Source organism: Bactrocera tryoni, unplaced genomic scaffold (assembly GCF_016617805.1).
Source record: "Bactrocera tryoni isolate S06 unplaced genomic scaffold, CSIRO_BtryS06_freeze2 scaffold_25, whole genome shotgun sequence".
Classification (NCBI taxonomy): Eukaryota; Metazoa; Arthropoda; class Insecta; order Diptera; family Tephritidae; genus Bactrocera; species Bactrocera tryoni.
The window spans coordinates 30,905,390-30,922,536 of record NW_024395977.1 but is presented as its reverse complement, the minus strand read 5'-3'; positions in this window follow the sequence as shown (position 1 = coordinate 30,922,536).

The following is a 17,147-nucleotide window of genomic DNA, read 5'->3' as shown; positions in this document are numbered from 1 at the left end:
ATCCTCTCTTTTGTACTTTCCTTTGATTATTTTAGCTTCGATGATGTTATTCATGAGTTTCTTCACAACCAATCTCGTTCCATTGCAAAGTCGAGGTTGATTAATATTACGCAGCATGATGACAACTGACCCTACTTTTAATTTCAAATTATATGGTGGTAGTCCAGGCATGTCCAATGAGTTTAAAAATTCTGTAGGATAGTTGACTACGTCATCCTGGTTTGTGGCCGTGTCAACTGATTTGTACGTAAACAACTCTCCTGGAAGGAAATTCTGAATGGTAGCATTGAGATCATCGACATCTTTGTTTTTTGCTGCCAATATTGGTCGTTCACTTAGCCAATCGTGGTTATTATATTGTTGTTTAATGTCCGCAAAAACACGCTCAATAAGCTCCTTTTTCGATTCTGTGAAGTGACAGAAATCTGTGGGAAAAGTCATTAATCCGGTCGAGCTGTCAACTGCGACCTTACCATTGCCAATATCCAGCAACTGCTTCGAAAACACAGTCGCAGTTTGATCTTGTTGCAAAAACACTCGCATGTTAGTAGTTAATTGTAGTGTCTTTACGTGCCGCCACAAATTTGATGATTTTAGACATGCGTTTATTTCGTCCGCAACAGTCGATCGAGGAATTACTGGAAGAGTCTGACGAAAATCACCTGACAACAGTATCATAGCTCCACCAAAAATGTTTTGGTTATCACGTAAATCTTTTAACGTCCTATCTAGTGCATCCAGTGACCTCTTGTGGGCCATTGTGCATTCGTCCCAAATTATCAATTTGCATACTTGGAGAGTCTTCTCCATAGCGCTATTTTTAGCAATGTTGCAAACTGGCGTTTCGTTGATATACATGTTTAATGGTAATTTTAAGGCTGAATGTGCAGTTCGTCCGCCTTCTAATAAAGTTGCTGCTATTCCAGATGAAGCCAACGCTAGGGCTACCTCATTTTGCGATCGGATCTTTGCTAATAGCAATGGAATTAGGAACATTTTCCCAGTACCCCCAGGAGAATCAAGAAAGTAAATCCCCCCAGACCCACTGTTTACAGCTTGTGTTAAACGATCGTACGCAATCCTTTGTTCTTCGTTCACTTGCGGAACAGTTGTGCGAACTGCTTCGGTCATAACTTGAGTATCGTACTGGAGTTCTCTTTGCAACTCATGGTTTAATGCATCTTGCATAGCACGATTGGGTGCTGTCAGGCCCAAACACGACAATACTTTATTTGCCATCAACAAACACATATCTTCTATTATGATCAATGTGTCATTGTAAATCTCTGCCGTAATTTCCAATGTAGGATTCAAAGTTTCACAACGCACGCGATGCAACACATCCTCAGACATGTCATCCCTATATTTCATCTACAAATCATACGGATTTGAGGGAAAGAATGTCGATGTTATAATCGCAAACAGTGTGCGAATTTGATGCGGCGATGAAGATATCACGGAATCCTTGAGCGTATCATCCCAATGCGAATCGTTTTCAAGCAACCGTAATAATTGACACGCCTCACGGTAAGTCGCGCACAGATGTCCATCAACTGTTCGCAATTGTTGAAAAGATGTCGGACCAGGAACATTCACCAATAACAATCTAAGATAATAACATTCATCGTTATTAGGATGTACTGTATATATACGGCCTATAGCATCTGTGGCAAATACATTTTCATATCCTTCAAGTGGTGTTCCTTTTTTACGACGCTGAAAAAACTTTGATGATGCGTTCCATGTGTAGTAGCGCGGCATATCATCATACAGCAAAGTGCGAGCGAATTGATCAGTTGCACAAATTGAGAAGAAACCTGTGAATGTGGTCCCAGGTGGACGTGCCGCTCTATCCACAGCGATGTTTGGGTTGAAATACTCTCGTTGTCCATTTTCTAAATGAACTGCCAAATGCAATACAGTGGGATGTCTTTCATGAATTGCAAACGAAAATATGCGCCAAATAGCCTCATTGCTGCTTACATAGCGACCCATCTGATAGTGAGACACTTCATTATTTGTGTTTGTTACTGCGAACATGGCCATGTCGCTACCTTTGTTAACATATTTACATATGTACTTTATGGATTTCACAGAGTCACCAAATTCCACGTTGATGTGAGCTTCAAAAGTTTTGGACAATATGGGCGAGAACGGCACAATCCAATGATTGTCTACATGAAAATCTTGTCCTTTTATCTTGACATCTACAGATCGTCCACCGTCCTCAACTGATCGCCGACGATACAATGGGTAACCATCGATTCCCGAGATGGTTTCAGCAAGCAAGTTTCTCGGGTACCGTTTGGAGCACTTCCTGTCGATCATACAGGGTGAGCTGTTGTTGAAAACTCCGCAAGGTCCATGTATCATGTGTTTAGTTACTATCGTATGCAATTTTGGGTCAACCGTTTCATCAGGAATTTCGGCTGAAATAATGGAATCAATTTCTTCTGGCCTTATTTTGTCAACCAACCAGACTAATATATGAGCATATGGCAAACCACGCTTTTGCCACTCAACAGAATACATCCAACAACGTACTTGGCCATACACACAAAATTGCTTTGTAATGAAATTCATTAAAAATTTTAATTTTTGCTTGTAAACTCTGGCTGCGATGTCATGCCTATCAAGTGGTGTTTGGTTGTGTAGGAGTTCTTTTTTTATTTCAATCCATTGTGGGTTACAGGTGAATGTAATAAATAGGTCTGGACGGCCATACTTTCGAACATAAGACATCGCATCTTGAGCGTACTCGAGCATGTGGCGCGGGCTTCCGATGTATGTGGCCGGTAAAATTGTCATTCTTCCTACATTATTTACATTGCCGTCAGCATTGATTGCATCGCGAAGATGAATGTACTCTTCAGATCGAAGCTGCTGTTGGTTAAGACGGATGTATGTCAATCTTTCAGTCTCAATTTTGACGTACATGCCCACTGCATACTGATGAAAGAGCCGTTGATACTTCAAAATGTGATTTACTTCACCTTCACGGATCATGAGTCTGCATGCATAATAATTCATGGCGCTGACTTTTTTGTGTGTATCAGCACCTGGAAGTACATATTTAAAAAAAATACATTTATATATTGAACATATAAAATATTTTATTTTGTATAATCTAATTACCTGTTGTTGGATTAACCATTTTGATATTAAAATGGTACCCATCTTCTCCCTGCCAGAAAATTAATGGGTATTGTAAAGCATCAATTCATTGTTCCGGCGATGAAATACAATATCTCTTGATTGCAAATTCTCTCCAACAACGACAATAGCCACTTCATCTATTGTCGGTGAATTAAACCTCCTTGCATTCTCTCCAGCAGGTGTTTTGTCGGCTCTTATTACAATATAATGGCTGTCTGATGGCATCCGATCCAGTGCCATTTTGAACATCTTCATTAATTCATTATTCTCGTGAAGAAATGTTGGCAGTTGTTGGACAATGATTCGCTTGACGGTTGGATTATGACCACAACGTGTATTAACTTCCAAATCTTGATTGCCCATAAAATAAATTTGCAAAAATTTATGATCTGCATCTGGCACTGGCAGCATTGCCCCCAGTAGGTGATGAATTTGTCCTTGTATCTGTAATTGTTTAAGAACTGGTTAAATTAATTGTGATACAAATACAAATTAGAATTTCATTAAAACAATTATGGTATACTACCTTGAAAGTAGGCATGAACCCGTCTTGTACTATATGCGTTGCACCAAACGATGTCATTTGGAAGCAATTATTATATTTTTGGATGTTAGCCAAGAAGTGTTTAGACTCACTTTCCATCCCATTAACTAATGAGTGTAACGGTTCAGGTGGTGGAACCAATTGAGGCAATTGAACATTGCCACCAACACGACATAATCCTGCAGGTTCACTATTGTACTTTAATGCTTTTCAATGTTGACAAATGATTGACATTTCTCCAGTCGTCACAGATTTGTCGGCACTATAATCAAATTCCGGATCGTAGGAAAATGCTTCTCGTTCGAGGTTTACAGGAGCATTGCGTCTGCGGAATCGATTAAATTCGTTATCCCGTGCTCGCTGCTGTTGTGATCGATGTGCACGAACTCGTTCCATTCTCCCCCTATCCACTTGATAGTTATTTACTCTTGAACAAAATTCTCCCATACTTGTACGACTGTTATCATTATCAGCACCTCGCTGGTCATTAGTGCGGTTGGAGCGTAAAGTAGCTCGTTGCACATTTACACGACTTCGACGACCTATGTCAGGTCGTTTTCTTTTCCTCGGCATTGTCAGCAGCGAGAAGAAATCACTTTTAGCAGTATTTCAATATTTCTCCAATTAAATGTTTCTTTTTTTTAACATGAGATGACAAAACCAAGGATGTTGAAGTAGGAGCGCAGCAAAAAGTTTCTAAATGTATGTACAAAACAATGTAACGTTCGGATATACGTGCTTTTTACATGAGATGACAAAACAATGGAACGTTCGGATACACTTATTACTTTCTTATTTCTCCAATTAAATATTTCTTTTTTTTTTTTTTTACATGAGATGACAAAACCAAGGATGTTAAAGTAGGAGCGCAGCAAAAAGTCTCTAAATTTATGGACAAAACAATGTAACGTTCGGATACACGTGCTTTTTACATGAGATGACAAAACAATGGAACGTTCGGATACACTTATTACAGGGCATCTCGACAGGATAGAATTTATAGAATACTAACTGTTATTGCCATTGCCAAATCTGTATGTGGGCATTTGCTATCATGATGTAATCATTTGCGCAAAAGCGTAGGGTAGGTAGGTTCGAGATGATGTAGCGTATGCTTTGAGCTCTTGAAAAATTTATTTTATCATTTGCGAAATGCCGTCGGGTAGGTAGCTGATGTAGGGCACGTTTTGAGCTCTTGAACTCCTTAAATCTTTTGTGTGGAACATAAAAAAAGGATAAATATCCTTTTGTTTACAAATGTATTTTTGGAAAAAATAAGAATTTATATTTTTGGATTACTATATAATAATTGTGGCATAACTTTTATATACCAATTAAAATAATAAATTTAAAATGAGAAATGATATTTTGATTTAGGCTTGTATAAGTTTATTAAGTTTAAGACTTACCAACCCAATTTCCATAATATTTCTATAAATGAACAATATTAAACTAAATATTAAATGTTATTTTGAAAATGTACTTTATTTTTATAATATAACACAACCGTCTTAACTCGCTCTTCTAATTTTCATATTACCGAAATTAAAATGCCGTCGGCATATGTGGAAATGGAATATGTTGCCTCTTCGAAATTTTCATATAAATGAAAACTGCGCTGTTAAACTGCTGAAGAGATAGCTTCTAGCTTACGATATATGGCAAACTATGTAGTATTCTATATCTAGTAAGCAATGAGCAATGTGGAGTCTGCACAGGCAGAGATGCCCCGTTATTATAATAAAAGTATTTTTGAGAGTTGGTAACACTGTAAGGTTGGCACCATCAAACATGTCAACACATTAATTATATTTATATATTTTGAAATTTGAAATTGAAATTTAAATACACGATGTTATGAGCAAAGTTGATATTATGTTGTTGATTCAAAAGTCTTGTTTTAATGCGTTCTTCAATTCGAGTGGAACTGAGAGTACAAATACCGTCAAATGTTTGACAGAAAGTAAGTGGTCAACTTTTATATGGGAAAATGGAATTGTCGTTTTACTCTATCTTACTCGTAATTTTTCCTTATTTGCTCACCGTTTAGACCTACCCTGGACTACGACAAACATTTTAAAACCAAAGTCAGCTCAAGCGGCCCAGCCGTTCTCGAGTTTTAATCAGACTAACGAACAACAATTCATTTTTATTTATATAGATTAATACATTTTTACTAATTATTAATTATTTAATAATTAATACAAACTTTGTAGCAGTTTTATGATTCTCACTAAATTAATTCAAATATCAGAAGTTATATTCCTTTTGTAACACTATACCTAACACGTGTCCTGTTTGAAGGTTATCTAAATAGCACTATATTTAACAAGGATAATATTTTTTAAGGTTATTTCATGAAACGCTAACCTTTTCTTCGACAATTTTTATAACACACGGGAGTTTTATGTAAATCTGTGATTTATTTCAATTGGAAATTAGATTCTTTTGAAAGCACTCATATAGTACTCTGATAAACTATAGACTTTTTATAATTAATATAATTTAAATAACCACTTGGAAATTGTTTAAATAATCACTTACACTTTTAAATATTTTTAGTAATGATGAATTTGTTGTTTCACAGTCCTTCGGGATTCCTTATGTGATTTCGGTATTTGTGGATTTCTGGTCCTTTAGAATTTCTAATTTCTTTTGCAGGTTCTTGGTACTTCAGAATTCCTATGTTCTTTTTGCAAGTCCTTGGCCTTCGAGTTGGGCGCCAGTTAAAAATGTTTTTGTTTTATTAAGAAACTTGTATTACTGATGCTAATAGTTTCACGTTTACATTCCATCTGCCCTAACTAAGCTAAAGCCCAAGCATATATTCCACTGCTTTTCCTTATTGGTGCAGCAACAACTTACTTGTAGCTCTCTTTACCAAAGGTAAAATATCGTTGTTGCTATGAGATCTTATTCTTCAGATGTTCTTGCTGTGAGCAGCTTTATCATTGCAATTACAACTTCTGAAGGTACCGCAACACTTCAGTGTTTTACGCATCACCTTCCGAATGCCACCCATCAAAGAGTTACGCTGTTGCTGTGCGCTCTTATTGGTGATAATAATGATAAGAGTGATGATATGCAAATGACCGTATAAGCATTCCAGCATGAAGACCCCAGCAGGAATGTGCGTAGCATTGAAAGCAATTTACGTTATGTTAGCTTCATCTTATGTTAATTGTTTTCTTAACTAAGGTTAACTATTCCCCTCTTAAGTCTCGAAACGTCCTCGATTCGACGGAGCATTTTTTTACATTGGAGCTTTGTTGAGCATATGTTGAAGAGGTGACAAAGTTGATTAATTGCTTGGCTTAAGCTTTACAAAACGTTTAGCTTATTTTTGCTAAATACAATTAATGGTTAATGTAATATGAGTGGTACAAATTCAAATAAACAATAATTAAATTTTTACTTAAGACTATCGTGATAATTTAAAAAATTAGCAAGCGGTTTATTTACGTAAATATTTTTCTAATAATTCAGCGTCGCTCATTTTTAGTTTTATATCTTTAGAATTGCGTTTTTTTGTGCAAGATACAGTCTAGATATTTATGTTTAACGAAGATTACTTTTATATATTTTCCTACCATTAATTAGAACTGTGGTACCAAGATCTTTATCAACTATATTTTCAGTAAACACTTTATCGAATTTATTTCCAAGCCTTTTGTTTCGCCGTATGAAAACCTTTCCTCCACAGACATACATACATATGTATGTATGTTTTAGCAGTTTTCCCTTGATTGTTGCATTAGGAATAAAGGGTTGTTAAACTTATTCCAGTGTGAGAGCGCCTCAAAATTAGCGTTTTTTATAACATTTTCCATTATGGCCAGATTGAACAAAATTACAATTTTTGAGCATTTAAATTCAAACACCCAACATTTAGTATGAATAAAAATTACTATATGGCGGTTATTTATTATATGGAGAAACTATTTTCATCTTTTTAAAGAATATTATAACAACTGACTTTTGTCCTTTCAATACCCAATAATAGGATTTAAGCTTGTTAGCTCTCAATCATTAAATGTTTTTAATCATTTTCCATTGAAAATAAAACTATGATGCTTCAAATTACAAAACGTTTCATCAAATATCTTTAGATTTCACAAATTTATTTAATTTTCATTGTTTTACATTTTTTATAAGTGGTCTTGAACGATGCAACAAATCTCTCCGTTTACACATTTTTTTGGTAAGATTTCAATCTGGCCATCGCTGGTTTCCAATTGATAAACGTTAAAACCTACTGAACTCGATTAGCTGTCAAAGTTCAGTAGGTTTTGACGTTTAGCAATTGCTCTCTCACTTCCAGTGAGAGAGGAGTTAAACATCTCTTTATCTCTGGTTGCAATTTCCAACAGCGTGGAGTGGAACCTTTCTACTTGGCCATTACTTTCGCTGTGAAGAGTAGGAATGAAAAACTGGTCTATAGAAAATATATCTCTAAGCATAACTTGAATTGCGTTAGATTGAAAACCTCTTTCGTTATCAGAGACAATGACTTTAGGTTATTAAACACTAATAGGACTTCTAATAGGGCGTATTTAATATCAACCGTAGCTCTTGAAGTAATGGGTTTAACTATTGCAAATTTGGAAAATTTATCTAAACACTTTAAAAACAATTGCCTGCCAGTTATAAGAATATCTATGTGGAGAATTTCACCTGGGCGGTCTGGGATTGGTGTTTTACCAATTCTAGGATCAGGAGGTTTTCTTTGGTATTTATTCTACAAACATATTTTCCAATTTGGTATTGTTGATATCAATAATTTTTTTATATTTGGAAAATAGTATTCACGAGAAATCTGGCGAAAGTTTTCGTGTAAACCACGATGAGCTCGATTGTGCTCCATCGATATCAATTCCATTTGGTCATCATTATTAATTAAGTCAATTAATAGAAGCTGAGTGTGAATAAACTTAACGCCAGGAAAAGGTGATATTATTTTATTTTGTATCTGTGCTAGAGTGTGGAGATCGCAATAAATTCCGTTGGTGACGTTAGGGTTGACATGACTTTTTAGGCATTCTATAAGATTCTTAAGAGTATCGAAAGTGATTGTGTGACGTATCAGTTTTTTAAAAAGAATTTTTGTATCTATATATATAAAAGAAAGTGACGTTAGTTACTACGCTTATAACTGGAGAACGCCTGGACCGATTTCGGTGATTACTACCAATTCGGACAGGTCTCCGCCCAAACAAGGAAAATACTTAAAAAAAAAAAAAAACTTAAACAAAAAAAGAAATTAATTATGATTTTAAATGCTGGCGCATAACTCAAAAACGCCTGGACCAATTTTGCCAATTCTTTTTTTTAAATGTTCGTTGAGGCTCAAGGATGGTTTTTATGGCAAAAAAAAATTCGAATAATTGCCGGAAAACTCCTAAAAAGAGCCCTTTTCTTTTTCCCATACAAACGAATGAATGCTGTTAGTAACGCTAATGCTCGAGAACAGCTGAACAATCTTGATGAAATTTTCAGAGGTTGATCGCTGTGGACCGAGGAAAGTTTAGAAATAAAAAAAGCGTATGCTTTTCGTGAGGAAAAGTCAGACAGTTGGACAATTCCTAAAAAATAACTTTTTTTTATACAAAATTTTTTTTTCTACTTTTTTCCTTTTGTTTTTCAATTGTCAAATTTGTCGTTTGCTTTCTTTATTCCGGTTATTCAAAAAAAAATTATTGAAATTTATTCCGTCAAAACGTTATGTGTGTTTCACACAAAGTGCTCAATTACAGATTAAAATTTGTTTCGATGCCACGAAGAGGTCAGGTTCATTTTGGCATCAACGTAAGGATGTATATTGACAGCCCATGGCACATGACCGAGTATTCCCAGGATGCGATGACATACGAATGAAATTATGGATCGCGGGCAATCAGCAAGCGATCGTCACGATGTCAGAGGACAACTTTTCAAACAACAGTTGCGATGTTTTGTAAACTTTATCTTAAAGCAACGTATGTATATGTGGTGCTGTTAGATGCTGGATGTACTCTGTTGAGTGGCAAAAGAGAGGTTTGCCGCACGCACATATTCTTCTTTGGATGGTGGATGGTGGTTACACCAAATCAAATTGATGAAATCATTTCTGCGGAAATTCCCGATCCAGAGATAGAAGCAGAATTATACGAAACCAATATGGTTCATGTACCTTACGGACATCACAATACCACTTCGGTTTGTATGTCTGACAATAAATGTACGAAACACTATCCAGGTGCTTTTCTTTCGGAAACACAAACTAGAAATGATGGATATCCAATGTATCAGCGTCGCTCACCAGATGACAATGGCAGAACATTTAGCATTCAATTTAGAGTCGTGAATATCGAAGTTAACAACACATCGAAGTTAACAACACATCAAAGTCGACAACATATGGATCGTACCATATTCGCCACTGTTGTCTAATTCACATTCAAAAGTCATGTCAATGTTGCGTATTGCAGTTTGGTGTAATCGATAAAATACGTGTGTAAATACGTCACCAAAGGAAACAACATGGCGGTTACTGATCTTGAACGATACGGTCGATACGTGAACTGCAATAAAGCGCTTTGTATGATATTTCCTTTTGCGATTCAAGAACGTTTTCCGACTGTTGTGCGTCTCGCAGTTAATTTGGAGAATGACCAAATAGTCTATTTCAACACAGAGAATACAGTACAGACAGAGAAAACACCCCCAGCAACAAAATTAACATTTACGAGTTTTTTCTCAACTTTCGTCAGTGAATCGTTTGCGAGAACTTGCTCTATTCGGAAATATCTTGAAATTATACATACAATTACAATTGCTGGAAAATGATAATCACTGGAATGAAGTTCGCACACTTTTCGTGATGATCAGCCATCAAATTAGCGTCAATTATGGAATACGAACTAAAATGACATTGCCGAAGACATTTTACATTGTATTCGCTAAGAATTGGAAATGGGTAAATTCCGGTTGATACTTCCGGTGGTTCGATATCAATTCCATCTTCCCTTTGTCAATTCACGAAAGATGAACTCATCACGAATATTCGGACATTGGACAAATTATCGTAACTACAATTCCTTAAGTGCACGCGCAATGTTAGCTGCCAAAAATACCGACGTTGTTGACTTAAACTGGAAGATTCAAAGTCAAATTCCGGGAGACTTGCGCTCATACAAATTGATCGATCGTGGAATTTCTAAATTCTTGGAATAGGCTTGGTATGTCACCGCGTCTCAAAGTAGGATCTGTCGTTATTAGGTTTCATTTTCAGGCGCCGAAACTGTGCAATGGAACCTGACTGATTGTGACGCAGCTATCGAATACAAAGGGGCAGAATGCTTGATTCTACGAATTCCTCTGAGTTCTAACGATTTGTCATTTCAGTTCAAACGTATTCAGTTTCCAGTGAAAATTGCATTTGAGACACAAGGATAGTCGCATAGTGTATGGTATACATTTGGAAATGCTATGTTTTTCACTCGGCCAGATATACGTGGCCTGCTCACAAGTTGGAAAACCATCTTTTCTATACAACGGAACAGAAACCAAAAAATGTTGTTTATCAAACTGCGATACATTGAAAAAAAAGTGAAATGATAAATTTAACTTTTTCATTTCTAAACACATAATTTCACACAGGACAACGACTGCGGGGTCAACTAGTTTTTAATAAAGGAATTAGACTTAGAAATCATTAATTGGTTTCTGAATTATTTAATAGGGCAATTGACGGTTTTGATAATGTTAGTTAAGGATTCTTCACTATGCACAGTTTCATTTGAGGGGACTTCACTTAAATTGTTGCAGAATTGTCTAGAAAAGGCATCAGAGTTTTCGTGAAATCATAGTAATTGGACAACCTTTGTGGGACAAAACTGCACCCAAAGCAGTAGAAAAGGCATCTGTTGTAAGCTCGAAAGGTTGATTATAATTTGGGTATTGAAGTGAAACATCATCTGAAGCTAACAATTGTTGTATTCGTTCAAAAGCTTGAAGGGCTTGAGGGCTAAAGTCAATTTTCACATTTTTTGAGCATCGTGAACCTACTTGTTCGTTTTCTCCGCGAAGGTAAGCTGTCAAAGGCTTCACTATGGCAGCATAGTCTTTAATAAAACGCCTATAATATCCTGATAGTCCCAGAAATGAGCGCAATGCTCGAAGAGTTTGCGGAGGTTCATAATTAACAATATCACGAATTTTATCTGGACAAGTTCTAATACCCGCGTTAGAAACAAGAAACCCTAGAAACTCCACTTGAGTTTTAAAAAACTTCGATTTTTCAGGTGAGACTCTCATTCCTGCGTTTTCAAGAGTTTGAAGTATGTGCTTGATGTGCTTTAAATGTGATTGTTCATCTGTAGAATATATAATTATATCGTCGCAATAAACGTGACAATATTTCCCTATGACTTCGCGTAAAACATCGTCAATAGCCCTTTGAAAAATACTGGGTGCATTTCTTAACCCAAAGGCTAATCTACAGAATTGATATTTTCCGTTGTTTATACTAAACGCTGTTTTTTGCCTGTCTTTTTCACACATAGTGATTTGGTGAAATCCGGACTTAAGATCCAATGTTGTAAAAAACTTGGACCTTCCTAAGTTGGCTAAGATGACAGTTGTGTCCGGAATAGGGTATTCATCAAATCCCTTTTTAGATACTACGTGGACAGGAGAATTGTAAGGCGAACAAGATGGCCTTATTATTCCATCTTTAAGAAGTCTTTTTATTTCTGTATTAATAAATGGGGCTACAGACATGGGATATGGATAAGTCTTGCTGTTTATCGGTTCATCTGTATTTGTGCGAATTCTCCCCTTAACGGTTGTGTTGAAAGGCAAGGCACTGTCTGGGTCAGAAAATGCATTAATATTTTTACTGATTATTTGCCCAAATTGTCCTTGTAGTTTGAGTGGAACTGAATTTTCTTCTATTGTTATTAAGTTTACTTGCTCACATGGAAAAAGTGTAATTTTTCTTTACCATTCCGGTAAAGTAAATACCCTTCAACAGTATCAACTTTAGCATCCATATGTTTTAAAAAGTCATAACCTATAAGACCGTCAAATGTACTTAAACTTGAAAGCAGAAAGAACGTTGAGGTATTGCCTAACACATTAATTAAACATTTTTTATATATTAGATTTTTACCGTGTATGGATTTCAAATTAAAAGGTTTTCCCAAACATTTAATTCCCTGAAGAAATGGAAAGTATTTTATATAATTTTTTGATGTGCCTGTATCAATTAAAATGCGAAGCTCCCGGCCGTTTTTCACTTTTTCGTAATAAACGGTAGGAGCGATTTTAGTTTAAATAGTTTATTTCGTCCCCCTATTCCGCTGCAGCATCGTCATTATAATTATGGTGGTCAATGCCCGAGTTGTTGTAATAATATTCATCATCAAAATTGGTATCCTGACTGAAATTTTCCTCAACATTTTGAAAGGATTCTAATATCCTGTAATATTTACCTTTTGCAGTTTGTGAAAGGGTGCACGATCAGAATGAAAGTGTTCGCGATTTCGTTTATAGGTTGATGTATGAGGAATGTACTTGGATGTAGGTTGAGTCTGCTGAGTGGATAGTTTCGGAACACTATTAGGCTGTCGGTAGTAACTTGTATTGCTATCGAATTCCATTGGGGTTGGTTTAATAGGATTTGAATTCAAGCTAATACCTGCATTCGGTCTATTGTTGTAATCTATTTGTTTTAATTGAGGCGTTACCGGCTTATTGAATTTATAAGTATTTCCAACAGCAAATGCTTCTGCAAAATTATGTCTTCTATGATTCGTTTGCAGCTCCTGAGCCACTGCAAGAGCAGTTGGAAGGTTTTTAGGTCTGTAGGAAAAAAGGATATCGCACAATGGACGTCTAAGTCTTGATATGAAGACGCGTAAGGCATTTTCCCTAGCGCGCTCATTTAAAGTGGCAATAATATCTTTATTCTCGCTATACGTCATGATTTGTTTATTTATGATAAGGCATAGTTTTTTGTCCACCTTATTATAATAATCAGTAATAGAAAAATTATCTTGTCTAAGGATACTTAGCTCGTTCTCCAAAACATAAAGAGGCCTTTTATCGGCATATTCCTTATCTAGTCTAGCTAACATTGTTTTGAAATTAAGCACTGTATTAAAAGACGCGAGTGTAGTATTTGCGGAACCAATAATTTTGTTTCGGAAAATACCCATAGCTATGTAATATTTTTCCGAACCCTCCGAGTAGTAATTAATGGCGAATTCAGCTGCGGTTCGCCAAGCGGGGTAAGAAACAGAATCTCCGCTAAGTTCAGGCAAAGATTTTATTAGATCTAAACTTGCGTTGTTTTCTGCTGCTAATGGATTATTTGAAACGGGTAAATGTTCCTCAACGCCACGTGGTTGCAACTGATTAATTGCCCAGATCAAGTTACTTAACTGCGCAAAAAACTCTCGTTTTAGATTTTCATTGGCTTTATTAGCAATTTCTTCTTTTGCTCTCTATTCAAAGACATTTTATTTATTTATATTTTTTTTTCAAAAGGCTTGGTAAAGAAAATTTGGTAAGTTTCGTTTATAGTTGTTGAAATTATTTAAGATCGTGTTTTTTGAATATACCTTTTATAAAAGTATTTTTACTAATCTTTATTATAATTATTGGAGGCATATTTAGTAAGTCACAAACACACGACACAATACTTTTTTAATTTTATTGAAATTTGCTGCTTTCAGATTTTTAGGAATATTAAAGAATTATAGTATAGATGCACTGCAAAGAGACGTTAACATTTCAAGTGACATTTTACCATAGCCAATTTTTTTGAGTGAATACTGACAAATATTTACACTATAACTATCAAACTACATCTGTCGTTTTTTTTTTTTGACGATCGCCATGGTTAGGAAAAGAAGAAGAACTACATCTGTCATCGAGAAAATAAAGAATTCAAACAACTATAATATAGTTATAGTGAAGCTATACATATATCTCTCAACTCCTTAAAATGCATTGTCCGTTTTGTAAAAAGTGGATGGAACGGCAGAAAAAAATAATAACTGTCCAGATTGTATTAAATTATTATTAAGATGCTGTTACCATAATCGCTGTTACCTTCAGATTTTGTACCAAGTGTGGTAAGAATGTAGAACGAATAATACGCGTGAACAGGGCAAAAATACAAAAATATATATTAAAGCAAAAGCTGCTATCTAAACCAAAACACGTTTCTACAATGCCATCTTCATCATCTGAGGAGACATTATGTGAATAAAATTTATCGGCCGAAGACATACAGGGACATTAAAGTTATTGAAGACAGCCAAAAGCCCAACATCAAGAATGTTCTGGTAGATATTGATGTTATTGAAGACAGCCAGCAGCGCAACATTGATAATGTTCTGATCGAAACAGATTTGTCCGAGTCGCCTAGTACGTCCACCATATTATCATGTCCTGGCGAGCCAAGTGGTTCCCAAGTAGATGGAGCCAAGTTGATGGAAATAAAGAGTTACTAATGTACGTTGACATTAAGGATCCAAATGCACATATTATATACATATTAAGTCATTTATTTATATTTATACACTTCATATACAAACATTTAAAAGTTTCTTGGATGTGCTCGTTTCTGGACTGTGAACATGATAAACAAATCTCTGCTTAAATTAAATACAACACAGTTATGATCATATACAGTTAATTAATATAGTGCTTTCTGGTAGACAATATTTTTAGTTTTTTTTTGCGGTGCGTAAATAAATAAGGATGTTGGTTTTCCGACACGCGAACACGCAACGTATAATTGTCCATGTGCGAAACAGGGAAACTCTAAGTTTATTCCGCAAACTTGCAACGATTGGCCTTGCGATTTATTTATGGTCATCGCAAACGCCAGACGCACGGGAAATTGCAACCTCTTAAAATCAAATGGCAAATCCGTTGGAATCATAGGTATTCGTGGGATTAAGACATCCTCTCTTTTGTATTTTCCTTTGATTATTTTAGCTTCGATGATGTTATTCATGAGTTTCTTCACAACCAATCTCGTTCCATTGCAAAGTCGAGGTTGATTAATATTACGCAGCATGATGACAACTGACCCTACTTTTAATTTCAAATTATATGGGGGTAGTCCAGGCAATGTCCAATGAGTTTAAAAATTCTGTAGGATAGTTGACTACGTCATCCTGGTTTGTGGCCGTGTCAACTGATTTGTACGTAAACAACTTCTCCTGGAAGGAAATTCTGAATGGTAGCATTAGAGATCATCGACATCTTTGTTTTTGCTGCCAATATTGGTCGTTCACTTAGCCAATCGTGGTTATTATATTGTTGTTTAATGTCCGCAAAAACACGCTCAATAAGCATCCTTTTTCTGATTCTGTGAAGTGACAGAAATCTGTGGGAAAAGTCATTAATCCGGTCGAGCTGTCAACTGCGACCTTACCATTGCCAATATCCAGCAACTGCTTCGAAAGCACAGTCGCAGTTTGATCTTGTTGTAAAAACACTCGCATGTTAGTATTTCATTGTAGTGTCTTTACGTGCCGCCACAAATTTGATGATTTTAGACATGCGTTTATTTCGTCCGCAACAGTCGATCGAGGAATTACTGGAAGAGTCTGACGAAAATCACCTGACAACAGTATCATAGCTCCGCCAAAAATGTTTTGGTTATCACGTAAATCTTTTAACGTCCTATCTAGTGCATCCAGCGACCTCTTGTGGGCCATTGTGCATTCGTCCCAAATTATCAATTTGCATACTTGGAGAGTCTTCTCCATAGCGCTATTTTTAGCAATGTTGCAAACTGGCGTTTCGTTGATATACATGTTTAATGGTAATTTTAAGGCTGAATGTGCAGTTCGTCCGCCTTCTAATAAAGTTGCTGCTATTCCAGATGAAGCCAACGCTAGGGCTACCTCACTTTGCGATCGGATCTTTGCTAATAGCAATGGAATTAGGAACATTTTCCCAGTACCCCCAGGAGAATCAAGAAAGTAAATCCCCCCAGACCCACTGTTTACAGCTTGTGTTAAACGATCGTACGCAATCCTTTGTTCTTCGTTCACTTGCGGAACAGTTGTGCGAACTGCTTCGGTCATAGCTTGAGTATCGTACTGGAGTTCTCTTTGCAACTCATGGTTTAATGCATCTTGCATAGCACGATTGGGTGCTGTCAGGCCCAAACACGACAATACTTTATTTGCCATCAACAAACACATATCTGCTATTATGATCAATGTGTCATTGTAAAATCTCTGCTGTAATTTCCAATGTAGGATCTTTAAAGTTTCACAACGCACGCGATGCAACACATCTTCTCAGACATGTCATCCCTATATTTCATCCACAAATCATTCAGATTTGAGGGGAAACATGTCGATATTATAATCGAAAACAGTGTGCGAATTTGATGCGGCGATGAAGATATCACGGAATCCTTGAGCGTATCATCCCA